The sequence below is a fragment of the Phyllostomus hastatus genome, unplaced genomic scaffold, assembly GCF_019186645.2.
Source record: "Phyllostomus hastatus isolate PE091 unplaced genomic scaffold, TTU_PhHast_1.1 phas_scaffold_93, whole genome shotgun sequence".
NCBI classification, from domain to species: Eukaryota; Metazoa; Chordata; class Mammalia; order Chiroptera; family Phyllostomidae; genus Phyllostomus; species Phyllostomus hastatus.
Window position 1 is genome coordinate 9,133,691 of NW_025334042.1, and position 16,731 is coordinate 9,150,421.

The window sequence follows — 16,731 nt, forward strand, 5'->3', positions numbered from 1 at the left end:
GCAGGGCGTAGGCCCGCGAGCCAATGGGAAGCCCGCAAGCTCTAGGCCGGCTGCAAATCACTGCAGGAAGTGTTAGGCGCACCAAAGCCGCAGACAAGATTGATTGCTTTTCTCCTCGGGGCAAACCCGCTGGGGAACCGGAGTGGACCCCGGCCGGGTTCTTCTACCTCTGCCCTCGGGCCAAGAGAAAGTTAAGGCTGATGGCCCCGGGGCCCGAGAAGTTGGCTACTTACTGCTCTCTTCTTCCAGCCTTGCCGACATGGATAATAACTCTCCCAGTTTGAGGCCCAGAGGCTCATTAACTAGGGAGTACACAATAAAGGCTCTCCTGGAGAGGAAGGCAGTCTTCTCCCCCAAATCCCAAATTATTTCCGATGGGGTCATCGCATAAATCTGCAGGTCACATCTGTTCAAAGGGGCCTATTAAAATATTTGCCGACCCAGGGGGAGTGAGAGTTACATCTGAGTGTGTGTGTGTGTAATGTTGAAGGGGGCACCCCACCTCACCCACCAAAATGTACACAATGGCAAGAGGTGAAGGGGTGTTAAAACCCAGTTCTCCCTCGGTCTTATGTTTGAATGCTCTCCGCGTTCAAGGTAGAACCTTGGGCTGCAAGGGAGTTTGAAATTCCTAAGGTTTAGTGGTTAAGAACAGCTTTGAACAGGATTAAGAACAGGAAATGATGCACACAAATTTTGAGGACAAAAAAAAAAAAAGATGGAGCCATTGAAGGGAAGGAGATAAAACTGATAAGAGAGGACATTTACAGAAATGTGATCTTCATTGCTCAGGGCCAATAGGCATTCCTAGGGACCTCTACTCTATTGCTCAGTCACAGCTCAAATCTATGTCCCTGGGGAGCTGCAGGTAACAGTGTGTGGTTTGTTGCATCATACTGAGAGAGCCCAATAAAGTACCACTGGCAAAAAGTTTGTGGTGGTGGAAAGGTCCCTTCTTTTAGGTCTTTCTTTTTTAATTCTAATTTGAACTAAAGATTGTTCAAATTTCCTCTTCTCTGCCATCCATCTATCTCTAAGTGAAATGGGACCACTGACTACACAACAGAAATTATTTTTCTCCTTTTGATTGGGAGCAGTATGTACTTCTATTTTATTTTACAGGTAACTTAAAGCTGATTTCCTTTCTCTGCTCCTAAATGCAGTTGCTCATCTTGGTGTTTGTTTCAAAACGTCTTTATTTAACAAAAAGTGATTGATTTGCAGCAACAGTCATACCTTAACAAAGTTGTCAAATGCAGTGTATTGTAGCAAAGGGGCATTAAAATTAAAAGGGAGCCATGTCTGAAATCTTTATGAAATGATAGTTCTTGCATATTTGAACTTAAACTGCATGCTTATGTCTTTACTTGTTCAGAACCCTTCTACTTTTGTTTTCCATTTGGCAAATTTAGAGACAGATGACATGGGGAAGGGAAAGTTGTTATTTTCTTTTATTCAACAGACAATTGGATCAATAGCAAATATCCCTATAGCTTTTATGGGGCATAAGACTTGCAACAAAAATATAACAATGTGAAGCAAAATTATAGTCAAAGGGTATCCAGGAAAATTCTACGGGAGTGTCATAATATATCTTTACCCTAACCAGTTGTCTCAAGAATTCATATTGTTAGTTAAATATATCCAATCCTGGTTGTCATCCTGTCCTCTTTTCCTCAGCCCCAGGGCTGAAATTTCCCAGGGTTTTATTTTCTCTCTTTCTTTTGTCTCTGGGTGATCTTATATAACCTATGGATTTTAATTCCATCTATGTGTTGATGGTTCCAAATGTTCTATCCCCAGAGAAGATAATCTCCCCTGACCTCAGTCTTACACTTTTATATACCTGACAGCTCCTCAGACATCTCAAAGGGGACAGGTACACAAAAGAACTCCTAAACTCACATCTCCCAAAATTTATTTCCAGTCTTCTCATCCAAACAAATTCTGTAATTCCACTAAGCACCTAATCGATCAAGGCAGAAACCTAGGCATCATTATTTTATTCTTTCTTCTTTATTCCCCACACCCAATCCATCACCAAATCTTAATCATTCTAAATGTATCTAAATATATCTCTCAATTCTATCTTCTCTGTCCTACCCTAATCTAAGCCACATCTTTCACCAAGATTGCTGCTACAGCTTTTTTTTACTGGTTTCTCCTGGTTTCTATTATTCCCTCTGGTCTTTTTCTTCCATGCCTCTATCCCAGCCACTCCCCCTTGCCACACAAATATACAAGATGATTTTTTAAAACCATAAGTTGAATCCTGTCACTGCCATTCTTAAAAATGCTCAGACTTGTTTGTGCCAATGCCTACCAGACCTGTATGACCCAGTCTATTCTTACTTCTCCAAGTTCATCTTGGGTACTTTCTTCATGCCTTCTGTGGCTTTTCAGGTCTTGAAATAGGCTCTTCCCCACACTGTGTGTGGATAACTTTGTCTTATCCTTCAGGTTTGAGGAAAAGTATAACCTCAGGAAGGCCTTTTCCTAGGACATTCTAGACTTCTCTTAGCACTGTATTTGTTTCCTTGTATCATGTTTGATGTTGTAATTATGTTATTTTGTTGTTTATTTGCTTTTTGTCTCTCCACTTGTAAGATCCAGATGGTCAGGGACTATGTCTGTTTTATATAGCAGGATTTCACACAGTATTTGGCTCTCGATAGAAATCAGTGAATAAATGAATGAATGAGTGAATAACCAGACTCTGAAGCTGATCTCAAAAAAGTGCTAATGTCCCATGTCTCTGGGCCACATCTTCCTCCTGAGGTGCACACACACACACACACACACACACACACACACGCACAAGGATTTCTACTGGAATTTCCACCGGCACACCAGACTCAATTAGTCAAAAATTATTTCATGGTGTGCTGCCCTTCCTGTATTCTCTCTTTCCATCAGTGACATGCCTATGTATTTTCCCAATCCAGAAACACTGCAATCACACAAAATTCCTTCCCATTTCTCACGCCTCAGATCCAGCTGGCCATCAAGCCTGTAAAAATGGCAAGCTCCATGTCCTCCTCTCCTTTCCACTTCATCTTCATTTGGTCAGAGTCTCCCAGTTCCCCACCAATTTTACCACACTAAGCGCCTACAACTGTATTCTGGGCAAATTTATCTTCTCACTGGTCCTCAAACACGCCAGGCATACCTCTCCCTTAGGACAGCAGCTTGTTCTTTCATTCTGGAGTCCTGTGCCCCAGCTATCTGAACAACTCACTCCTTCCCTCTTTCAGTTCTTGACTAGAATATCTCTTTTTCAGAGATGACTTTCTTAATCAGCCTACATAAAATAGCAGTCAACCACTTCACTTTCTCCTCATTATTTTTTTCGTAGCACTTGCATTATGTATTTATGTGCTCTTTTGTTTATTATCTTTTCCCCAGTAAAATATAAACTCCACAAAGGCAGGGATTTTTGTTTGTTGACTCCTTGCTGAATCCTCGGTGTCTCCGTGTGTGGACAGAGTAGGCACTCAGTGAATGTTTATTGAATGAACAGTTTCCTAACTTGTCTCTCTGACCTCTGTCGCCCTCCTTTCAAAAACTCAAATCTGCTTTTCGCCTTTCAGGGGCACTCTTAATCGACACAAGGCAGTCCAATCTGTTCCTAGAGTGACGGTCCCAGTTGAGCTCCCTCCTACCTGCCAGCATCATCTACCCACCCATGTTGGGTGTCCCAGAAGACCTCTCAGTGAAACCACATGAGAGGCCCCAGGAGAGACAGCCCCATACTCCTGACCCACAAAACTGTGAGCAAAGTAAAATGGCTATGTTAAGCTGTTAGGTTTAGGGAATATTTGTTCACAACAGATGACTGAAACACTCCCTGAACTGACTTTTGCCTGTTCTGATTGAAGTGTGCCAGTCTATACCAAATTATTTACTTTAAACAACCATCTGGTAGGAGCCTGTCTGTTTACACTCATAATGATCTGTTAGCATCCCTCTGTACCTCACAAATTACAAACCCAGGAATATTTCTGCATAATTCCTTTAAGACTTTTTCCAGCTTTTTGCATTCCAGATGTTCTTGGACTGACAATTATACCTAAGGAGCAAGTAGGTTACAAATGTAGCTACTGTCTCCTTACGTTCACAGGCACATTTCCCCTTGCTCTGGGGAGAAGCCTGTGCAGAAGAGTGGAAAGTGGTTTGCAGGTTGCACCGACTCTCCATTTTGTAGATGGGACCTGGTTGAGTCACACTGCATGATTTCACCATAGATTATTCGTTAATGTTCTTTTACAGTAAAAATTATCCTTGAAGACATTATGCTAAATGAAATAAGTCTGCCACAAAAGGACAGATACTGTGTGATTCTACTTCATAGAGAGTAGTCAAATTCATGGAGGCAGAAACTGGAGTAGTTAGTGGTTGCCTGGGGTTAGGGAAGCGGGGAACAGGATGTTAGTGTTTAATGAGACAATTTCAGTTGGGGAAGATGAAACGCTTCTGGAGGTGAATGATGGTGATGGTTGCACAACAATGTGAATGTACCTAATGCCACTAAACTGTATACTTAAAAATGATTAAGTGGTAAATTGTATGCTATATACATTTTACCACAATAAAAATAATTCAAAACCATTTTGTATTGTAACACACCCTGTACGACTCAAGACAAGCAGGAACAGTGTCCTGACAGTGAGATTAAAAATTCTTTTAGGGGTATAAAATAGGATGATCAGCCCTCTCTTTTAGAAGTCCCCTGCCATAGTAAGTTGGAAGATAAATATCCTTTTATGGTCTAATGACATATTTTGTTATCATAAACCAAAAGTGCCCCCCCCCAAAGTGGTGGCAGTATCTAATAACTTTCTAAAGTAACAGTCTAACCAACCAAAATAAAATTAAAGTCATGGTTTATAGAAGCTATTCTTAACTCATTTATTTTGAATTAACTCATCCTGAAGTCCCATCAGAAGCCTCACCTTTCAGTCCAAGGTACTGAGGGAGTACTACTGATGTTTTCCCCAGCCGCTGTGGGTGATTGGGAACACCCACTTTGAACATGTTCCATGCCAAAACAATATGGAGCTCTGTGAACTCAACTAAACATTTATTCAAATGCTGGAGCTCATTCAAAGCAACTTCCTAAGTAAAATTTTGGCACACCCTTAAGATGCCCCTGCAGCCTAATTCTGAGAAAAACTAGGGTGGTCTTCACCTGTGTGAATACATGAATTTGTTTCTGCAACTTTAGTAGAAAGGTAACAAAGTCATCATTTGCTCAATTCTTTTTCTAAACCCTATGAATCTACCCTCTATGGTTTCCAAAGTAATGCCAACATTCTGGGCTTTGGCCAAAGAGGATCATCTTAATTTTACATTATTTGGCTCTTATCAAGATAGCAACTGAGAGAAGTGATTTATGGGGTAGACTGTCCAGTGAATGTTATTTCACATTCAAGGTAAATCTCAAATACTTGAATTATATACACTTACTCTGCAGACTCACTTTCACTTGAGTCTTGGTTTTTATGGGAGGCTGACACAGGGATGTGATATCGTTTTTTCTTTCTAAAAAAGAACTATTAGGATGCTGCCTGTTACATCCCTTGGTGTCTTTGATGATATTCTAATCTACATAGTGATTTTCTTTTATAATTCAGTTTTGTTACAAACAGGCATTCCTTGCATTTTTTAGCAGCAAGACCAATGTCACTTAGGGTTTTTCCTCTCTTTACCTTGGCTGCTAAGGAGCTCAGAGCCAAATCTGAAGCTTGATCTCAGTATCATATTAACTCTTAAAGTTGCCTTATTTCAAGTTTTCACTTTTTCTTTTTCTGTTTTTCCATTATGATTTTGCCAATATATTTGAAATGGGATGCTGTCAGTCATAGAACACCCAGATTCTTTTTGCAAAGAAGTAATAAGTAAAACATAGTTAGATCATAACTTTTAACCCCCTTTCATTATGTCACCTCAGCTCAACCTCAGTTTACAGGATTGACCTGAAAACTAGTGGTTAAGAAATTTAAAAAGAAGGAAAATAACAACTTAAAGCTGATAGAAGGAAACATACTGAAGGTTCTAAAAGAGACAGTACACTAAATTCCCATCAAAGACCATCTTATAAGGAGATAACCTTTAGTGAATTCCTTCCCTTACTTGGAAGGCCAGATTCACCTTAATACAGTACAGTCCTTTAACTGGGAGTAATCTTACCAACACCAAATTCCCTAGTATTGTATTTACATCCTGTTTTGTAGTGTTTACACTTCCTAACCTTTGCTAAGGCTTAAACTTTCTTCTTCTCTTCCATCACTAGACTGGATGATCTGTGAGGACAGAAGCCACACATTTATTTCATATCCTACCCCTTTCCTAATTTTTTTCTTACCCTTCCTATCAGAGAGGCTTGTTCAAATGATTACTGAATGAAATATAAGTCACTTGCTCACTCACTCACTTACTCACTCACTCACTAAATGGTGTTCTTTCAAAGATTCCTTTACGTGTGTTATTTACTCTTGGGAATCTGCTACACAGGGTAGTCCCTTTCTCTGAAAAGTCAAACCCTGACTATTTGCCCAAACTGGATGCTAGGGAGCTCGTGACATTCCTGTCATTGCTTTGTTCTTCAAGTACCATCAGCGATAGAGTTTCTGATGAGTAAAGGAATGTGAATCTCATCAGTAAGTCCTTTCCAAAATTATTTTGATCATTATTTCACTTTCTAAATTTACCCTTATTTGTCTGGAATGCTGGGAATTGACAGATTTTGGAATACCTTGCTACAAGATTAGGTTTAAATACCAGTTTGTATGAGTATGCCATTTATGATTTTTCTAATGGGGTAATTAAAAAATCTAACTAGAAATCTGCTATAAAAAGATATTAGCCAACTTCCATTATGAATTTTTTTTCAAAATCTAGTGGCTGAAGCCAGGCCAAAGAAAGTGTGGGGGTAGGAATGAATTTATAAAGGGAAGTCGACAAGCTAACCTGTAACCTCATACGTTTGTGGCTAGGTGGAGATTGCAGTTCGTTGATATTCCATAGTTGTTTCAAATGACCCACTATTAGGCTTTTGCTCTTAAAATAGCTTTTATGTTTTTTTCTCCCCCTCCCGCGGAGTCGCAGTTCGCAGTGTGCCACCATGCCTTCGCCACCCACGGTCCAGAGCCAGGCTGTCGCGGAGACAGCCACGCACGCGGTCCCGGGACTCGGTGGCTGCGTGTCCGGATCCCGGCGTGCCCACTGCGGCCGGCCGGGTATCTGGACACTCGGGTGGAGGAGCCCTTCGTCCACGCGGCCTCGGTCACTGCGCGCCTCCGGGTGCTTTTGGCCAGTGGACCGGCCCAGGGGTCTCAGCTGCCGGGGGCGCGAAAACTGCGCGGGGAAGAAACGAACGTTTCCTTCCCGAGGGCCGCGCTGGGCGCGAACCGACACCGCCCCGGGCAGCTGGGGTCCGCTGCCGAGGGCCGGGGCGGCTGCTCCCTAGGGCGCCCCCCAGGAGCCCACCGAGGGTGCCCCGGAGACGGCGTCGCCTCCCGGGTCTGCGGCGCGCCAATGCTCTCGACTGGGCGGAGCGAAGGGAGTTTAAATTTCTCCCTCCTTTCAAACGTCCCCTGCCCCGGCCCGGAAAGTGTGTAGCTCCGCCACATTGCCAAGCGGGGCGACTTCATGTTCCCTAATTAGAGGAAAGTTTAGAACTGAATTAGCACTTAAAATTGTTATTGTTAAAAAAAAAAAAAAAAGCTTTTGGGAAAGGAGGGGCCGGTGTGGCAGTGAAGGGTAGGAGGGGAGAAGTGTTAAAGGCTCTTCCAGACCGCGGAACGTCTAACTCGCTGCAAGTGTGTGACAGCTGATTGCCTTTCCCCAAAAGTCCTCGGGGAGCCTGACAGCTCCTTCCTCGCAGACGCCGACCGAAAGCCCCCGACTCGGGAGCAGTCAGGCGGTGCCACTGAGCCCAATCTCGGAGCGATTACGGAGTTAATTCACATAATAAGCAAATCAAAGAGTTGACAGATTATTATATGAACATGGACAAATTGTTACATAAAATATTTTGATACTGATTGTTTTATTAGTAATGTTAAGCCTCTTTATGGCTGTTTCTGTTTCTCAGGACTGACATGTTAAACAATGCTCACTGCTAAATAAATAAACCAAAATGGTGCTAACTAATTGTCTCCGTCATTTAACTGTACAGTTTCGTTAACATTATTCACTCGATTATTGATAATTGTACTGGATATTTACGCCGACAAGATTTTTCAGTAGCAAATGTTACCCACAGAGAAAAATATGCTAACTTAAAGTGGACTCGAATAACACCCAGTTTTGAAAATTGATCCTTTTGATGTTTAAAGATATGTGAAGGGTTTTGGTATCCTTGGACTGTTAGAGAATTTAAATTGTGCATGCCTCAGCTATTAAAAGCAATTTCAATTATTATTAATGATTTAACCAAAAAAGTACAAAGGACATAATCATAAGTCAAAACTTAGAAAAATAATATTTCACCTAACAAAGAAAAGGGAAATAAAATTTATTTTCAGTTTTATCACAGAAAGGTCTGTGCCATTTACTTAGTGCTTACTTACTGTATAATTATAATTTCTAGTTTTAATGTAGTCATGTGCATATAAGATCAAAATGATTAATAGGTATTTTGCTGATAAAAAACAGCAGCTCAGTTCTTTACATTTCAAGTAAAGCTCCATTGACAAGGAAAATTTTTAACCAAAGAAAAGACTTTGATAATTTAAGTGTGGTGTTATGTATCACAAAAGTAGGTGAAAATTCAAATTTTAAACTTAGCTGGCATTATCACTTTCTTTCAGAGACTGGAATCTTACCTACAAGGTGAGGTGTGTTGGGGGAGGAGTGAAGAATAGGAAACGAGGAAGAAAGCAATGAGAGAGTTTTTAGTTTCTGAAGAAGAATAAAAAAACCCCAAATAAATTGTACACATAGCTTCCCTGTAAAGAATGAATAAAGTGCAATAGTAAAACTCATTGAAACTTCTTGCAACACAGAGGATGTGTTCAAGCAGCATCATCTATACTGCCCTATCACTGTCTTTCTGGGCACTAATTTAACTAAAACTGTGTTTTCTAGGAAGAAAAGTATAATTCAGAGACATCATGGAAACTGTGTTGCTTCTGAGGAGGGCAGCTTTGCATGTGTGGTATGAAGAGTCTTGAAGATACTAACTGTGACATGAGGTGCTTAACATTAGATGAAAAGTCAAATTTGCCTGTATGTTTTAAAGAACAATATGAGAATTGAAGTATTTTAGAGAAGAGCATACCAGGATTAGAAATTTAAGTTACATGAATTGAAAATATTAAAGAAGTTGATGACTCTGGTAAGGGAAGATTCAGGATTACTAATAGGTGATTTGATTATTTAAGTTTTAGTCCTGGAGTTGGAACACACTGAGAGGTTTAGTAAGAAGGAACGAGACATCAGTGGCAATGGGATGAATGGACGTTAGCACCTGAAGATGTTCTTGATCATAAGGTTATTGAATAGTAATGTCACTAAGCAATGCATTCTTACAAAATTACAATTGTTTAGACTAGCTGGCAAAGAAAGCTGGGCTTGAAAAGCCCTCCTGGTTGTTCATTGTGAATTTCTACATAGAAATTAAACATGTGCAAGTGTATTCCATTAAGATATTGTTTTTGGTGACAGATTCTTCCTTTGTGGTTTTTTTTCTGTATTCATAAAATATATTTGAATTTTTAGAAGAATATTCATCTACTAGCTTGGAGTGATTACATAAGCTCTCTGAGCCTTATAATAATTCCCATCTCACAAGTTGTCTTGATGATCAAATATAAATGAAAGTAAACTCATGTTCAAAAAGGGTAATTAGTACTAAAAGGAACTCCCTGCAAATTTGTATGATGGGTGATGACATTCTACAATTTTTTATTGCTGTATTTGGTTGCCTTTTTCCAGAGTGACTAAAAGACCAAGAGCACACTTGTCCTTCCTTGTTAGGATTTTTAGTTGTAATTTATTTTTTTTTCCTTCTGAGAAGTTAAACGAACACACCAGTGGAGACGTACCTTTATTTAGCACACCTTAAGGAATGAATTTGCTACTAAAGGTGAATGTCAGAACTCCCAGTGGCAAATCTCAGTGATCCACCAAATGAGCCATGAGCTCCAAGAGATAACAGTTTTAAAAATCTCCCCCAGACATGATGCATGCCCCCAAATCTGGAAGCTCTGTCCCAACAGTTAAATTTATTGCTTTTCTTTATAGCCAGAAATGCCAGTCACATTTGTCTATGGAGACCGCAGAATGGTTCTAGCTATGATTGTCATCTTCGCTCCCAGTTTTCAGGGTGATGACAGAGTTGATATTCTCTGCTACTTGTGAGATGCTCTGGATCACATTCATTCCTCCAGACTTAAAAGAGCTGAATAGGTTATTGGGTCTCTTAAGAATCTCAGAGCCTAAACTTTAGGATGACCTGGGAATTCTTCATCCATCTCTTTTGAGAGCAATAAATGTGCTATTAATGTTTATGCTGGGACAACAGGTACAAAATGTGTCCGCCCTAAGCAAACAAAGATATGTGGTCAGCTACCAAATGTAGACCAGGCTTTCTGTAATCATCCTGAATCAGAAAATTCTCAGGAAAACTTTTCTACAACCAAGGGTTATATTCAATTTTGCTAGACCCCATAGATCCTGACTCATAGCTGAAAAAGAGGCCCTAGGATGCTTTGGGAGAATCTAGAATGTTCCTGGAATCCAGACCAGCCAGTCATGGGAAGAAGAGGAATATCTGCCCTGAGGACCCCCTTTACACCATTCTGTTAAGTCCCAGCTTTTAGACAACCCATAAATGTCATGAGATTAAGTGCCCAAGAGTTTCTGAGCTTCTAAATTCAAGGCTGGCCCTTGGACCCAGCCCCAAGTCCCAGGCAGAGCTCCTCCTATCTTTGATGGTGAACTGCAACATTGATGTGCATTTGCTGACCAGTTCCTCATCTCCCAGACTTCTCTGAAAAGCTCAAATGTTTTATAGGCCTAATATAATTAACCTTCCCAGATTCTTCCTCTTTTTCTATGCCTTTGTAGTACGGAATTGCCTTAATCTTTCGTTTCCATGCCTTCCTATCTGTTGACATTTTCATCTCTTTACTTTCCTCTTTTCCATATTATTCTCTCTATCTGGATACCATGACAGGAAGCTTGACTACAGGAAGGCCAAAATGAACATATGAAGACCAGATTGAAAGACTAAGAGACAAGAAGGAGATGGGCGAAAAGCTTTATAGAGTTAAAAGATCTTTTGGGAATAGGTGTAATCCACAATTTGGGACCAAAAAGCAGAACATTCGGATCTCGGTGTTACTTTAGAATATGTCAGGATGTAAAGCTTGTGCATTTGTGTGTGTGTGTGTGTGTGTGTGTGACCACAGTCTTATCTTTCCTGAATTCCAAGAGCAGCCAAGAGATTATGAATAAACAACATCTATCCAAACACTTATTTTTGATCATTCAGTGTTAGCAGCCAAGACAAGAATAAAATGCAAACTCTATGAGAACAGTGTTTTGTAATTTTATTTAAAGACCAACAAATAAGAGGGAGAATGTCCAACTAGCTCTTACATTTAATCTTTAGGAAATTTGTTGCTGATGCTGTTTTTTTGCAACTCATAACTTTTGCATATATATTTTTTTCCTTCAATTCCCTGCTGCATTTCACTATGTCTTATAAGGCAAGCACATCTTTGCTTCTTTCTTTTATAAACAATGAAATTCCTCTCTATTTCTAAGGATGAGAACACTGAACTGCCTTTATTTGTAATCCATTTCTGAACTCTCACTAAAGCATGAACCCCTGTACATTATCACAATACCAAACTCCTTGCAAATTACTTCCCCTCTTTGGACTGAAAAAATAAATGAAAGGAGACTTAGAAAAATAAGGTTAGCATTTCTAGAAGAGTGGCACGAACATTCATATAATAAAACTTGAAGGCAGAGAAGGTCATGCCACTGTGGACATCTCTGCATACACAAAACATTCGCCATTTTTATCAAGCTTTTCCATAAATTTGGCTTAGTTGGGGGCAAATTCTTGCCCTTTTCTAGGTGAAAGGAACGATCAAGTTAAAGCCATAAAAAATTCCATAGTTTCAGCTTTCATTTTTAGGATTATTGGAATTTGAAATAATGAGTTCCAAAATCAAGGGTGCAAATTCTTAGAAAACCAAAACCAAACTAAAAATAGTGGAAACAAAGAAGAGTTTCATTGAACATTACCGCAAGTCAATTCTCCAGTATTGCAATTTTACTCCCCTGGAACTTTAAGATTTTTAAGATAATTATATATCTAGTAAAAGTAAAATCATTCATCTAAGAAAGAGTTATGTAACGTTAAGAAATGTATAACAGAAGAGTTGACTATCTTAATAAACTAAATGCAAATGTTCAAAGTTTGATTAGATCTCTAACTAAATTCATTACATTTTTAAAACTCTAGGAAAGCTTTTCTTGGAGAGAAGTTAATTAGTAAAATATTTCTTAAAAACAAATTAAAAAAACACAACTCTGACCTTTAAAATTATGATGAAAAAGAAATCCAAGATATTGACATAAGCTGAGAAACATACCTGGGAATTTAATAATGTTGTGCTTCTTTGCTTATCAGCATCACTTAAATCAACAACAAATGAAATACATTCTGCCCTTTTTCTCAATTAACTTCCCAGTCATTCATAAATAAGTGGGCTCTGCCCTGAATTAGACTTTTCATTCTTTAAAAAGCCTGCTTGTCCTGTAAAAGTTTTCAACTAATCATAGAAACAAAACAAATGTGAAATAAGTGCCAAGAAATTAAGGCTCTTGCTTTAGGATAAACATGGTCTCCCATAACAGACAGCTCTACAAATCCTTGGGATTCTCCAAGAAGCAAAGATTCCAAAATTTAATTTCCCTCTTAGCCAGCAGTTAACAAATCCCATAAAAAAATAGTTAACTGGTTAGAGAGAAATGGAGATGGGGAGAGAGAGAGAGGAAGATGGAGAAGGGGGGAGAGAGAAACAGAGATGGAGAGGGAGAGAGGTGGGGGAAGGAGGCTAAGGAAGGGAAGGGAGAGAGGCATCAGATTTAGGAGTTACACTGCTCTGCTCTACATTGCTAACTATTTCTTCTGTTTATAAGGAAGGACCAGTTGTTAATGAAGATCAGACCAAGTTAGAAACTTAAATCTCTGTTTGTGGGGTCAAACAACTCATGGGCTTTTAAACATTTAAAAAACAAAACAAGTTGCATGATCAATGTTATGCTTTAAATAGTCTACTTAAATAATCTTAGAGTTGTTTCAAGTTTCATTCCTCAAAGTAAAATGAAATCCAGGAACATAAGTTTTCATCAAACAACCTGATATGTTTGTAACATATATATACACCAACAAACAATAAGCACATATACAGATGTCTGACTTTCAATGTTTTAAAATTATATGCACCTGAATCATTAAATTAGAGGAAGTGCTACAGGTCTGTTTTAATAGAACATGAAATAAAATCTTTATATACTTCAAGCAGTTGGGATGACTAGTATAGGAATTGATAAATAAAAGCTTAAATTTCTTTGAATCACACTATGTCATCATTTTAAAGGCTCAACATGTTTTCCTTGGAGACTTAGTGGAGTGGATGATAAGCCCCACTAGGAACCCTGGGCATCAGGCATAATAAAGACAGAGCAGCCTCAGTGGGAACCATTTGGGGCTATTTCAACCACGCTATTTATCACAATAATGAAACTCTGTCCAAAGCAGTGGTCAGGACGATGCATTACATGGCTGAATCATAAAGCATGGTTACCATCAGTACCCCAAAACCTCAAGACTTGGGCCACTTCACAGATAGGCTTGACATTTGTCCTACTTCATTATTCATGCCTCTGCACTGTGTCAACTATGCTTACAATATTGCAATGTTCCTCAGGCAATAACTTTTTTAAAGATTTTATTTATTTATTTTTAGAGAGAGAAGGTAGGGAGATAGAGATAGAGAGAGAGAGAAACATCAATGTGCGGTTGCTGGGGGTTATGGCCTGCAACAGAGGCATGTACCCTGCCTGGGACTCGAACCCGTGACACTTAGGTTCACAGCCCGCGCTCAATCCACTGAGCTCTGCCAGCCAGGACTGAGGCAATAATTTTTAACCATGTAGCTGAAATCTTTGTTCGGTTTAAGGTTTGTGAACTGGATCACAGGACCTTCTGTCCAGGTGACTGAATACCATGCTTGTTGCTGACCATGTATGAATTTTAGTCATTGAGTTCAAACACAGCCAGCAGAATACACAGGGCTTGAGAGCCAGGATGAAATGTGCCTTCTTATTCCATGAACCTTCCTGCAGCCCTTCTCCTTTGCCCCTCAGTGAGAATCTTCACCCAGGTTTAGCTTAGCTGTCTCAAAGGTGCAACTTTAAGGATGCTAAGGTGTCTTTTCATCTTCCTCCTTTACCTTATGCCCATAGCCTCCACCCTTTTGCCAAGGACTGACGTGGGACAACTTCCTATAGTGAAAGAGGATTCACTGTGTTTTCACAGTGAATTAGTTTTCAGTGAGTTAGCATTTAATATTAATTCACACTATAGTGCAAATGACTTGCACAGAATCCTTTGGGTGCCTGAAAAAGAAAAACAGCATAATGTTAATAGGTTACCACTTGTGCTACCATTGTAACAAGCATTTCACAAGTACTTCATTTACTACCCCATCCCCATTAAACCCTAACTACCCCATTTTACAGCTATGGATAATGAGGTTTAGGGGAAGGTGAGTAAATTGTCTGAAGTTACTGTAGGACAGAGCCAGGACTCACTCACAACCATTTGATACCAAAATCTATGTTAAGCATTTAATTACACAACCTGAGGGAGTTTTGCAGTTTTGCCTAGGCTTTTGTGCTCAGCAGCATCACAGATTAACCCACAAGCATAATGCCATTATGCTGATCCTTTATTTCACCAATATCTGTTTTACTGTTTCCCTAAATACCACCACCTCCCTTCTCTTCCCAGTCATCTCTGTGAGGACCACCTATAAGCTCTATTTGGAAACTCTTTACCCTGGACTTTATTCCAGAACATTGATTTCTCCCTTTAGTTCAGGGTTCTTAACCTGGGATCTAAGAAAGGACTTCTGGGGAAGAAGTATTGGGGTAGGCAAATGCCTTGAAATTATACATTTTCATGCATATAAACAGAAGAGTATTTTTGTTTTCAGGAAAAGGAGGCCTCATAGTTTTCACCAGGTTGCCAAGGGATCTACAACCACAAAATATGAAAACCATGGCTTGATTCCATTTCTAGGTTACATACGTGACAGAGAATGAATTTTCCTAGAAAATGGAGTCTTGGTGAAATAAGAGTAATGCAAGCACAATTTACTCTGCACTTCACAAATCTGTCTGGGTTTTTCTACATGCTCTATTGTGAAAGTTTTACCCACTATCCACTCTTTAGCCCTGTGTGTCTTACACAGGATTGCAGCCTGTTTGTTACAATGTGAATGGGGACAGGTGTGTGAGGTATGGTGATTGTGGAACACCTGGTAGGCACTCTTGATGCACCAGTTGCCAGCTGGTTCTTTGGAGAAAGGGTTCTTGGTCCCAGACTTGAACGTGGGAGCTACTGGAGGCTCAGTGCCCCTGAACGTCCAGTATGCTCACTGAGAATTTGAGGAAAGTGGTAAAGATGGTGACAAGCATGGTTGAGGGTGCCAGGTAACTATGAACATTCTCCTCAGGTTCCTGGAGATTATTCAGTAGCCTCACATTTCATGGTGTGATTTGCCTGGTCATGCAGGACAAAATTACATACTGCTTTCTAATGCAACCAAACTAATTTGGTCATCATTTAAGTATTAGGAGAATGAAAAACATAAATGAAAGTTCATGCAAAGTAAAGAAGGTATTTAGTGGTGGGTAAATAAATAGGAGAGTTAGGAGGACAAGTGTACTTTTCAGAAGAAAAAACACCCAAATGCAAGGAAAAGAAAGACTGGTGCCTAATGGAGAAAATCATACTTCTAATTACTATTTGGGTGTTAATAGTTCAAAATGCTGAAACCACCTGAAGCCTATATTTTATCATTGGTAGAGAACATCATTCAATATGTAAGGAAAATAATTTCCTTCTGAGGGTGGTAGGGAGATAGAGAAAGGAATGAATCAGACATAGTACCATAGTTCTTCCTACTGAAAGTACAAGAATAGGTCCAAGGTGGTTTCACGCATGTAACTAACATCTCAAGGAGTTGCACTGAAAGTGTCTATGAGCATTGTGCAACCTTGCCAGGAAGGCTCTGGAGGGCAGTGAGGCTGGATCCAGGTAGATGGTTCCAAGTAGCAGAAGGAGAGTCAAACCAGGAGGGACCAGGATATACCATTAAAAGTCCTAGAAAAGGAAGGACTAAAAGGAGACCAGGGGGCCATGTGTGGGGCATCCATCTTTCATGGCCACTTAGGGAGCTGGCAACACAGAGAAGGAAGTTGGACTTAGAAGTGGACCTTGATCAGAAGCTGGAAAGAATCTCCAGGATTCAGTTAAATGAAGACATTCAGCACACGGGAGAGACTAAATGGTACTTTTAAACTCCAGCTAAGGCAACACGACAATGTGCAACTATTGTGTTTGACCTTAGTAATTATGATTTGTGTTATCAAATCTCTGAACACACGGAGTCATACAAACCTATTGTAAAATATGTT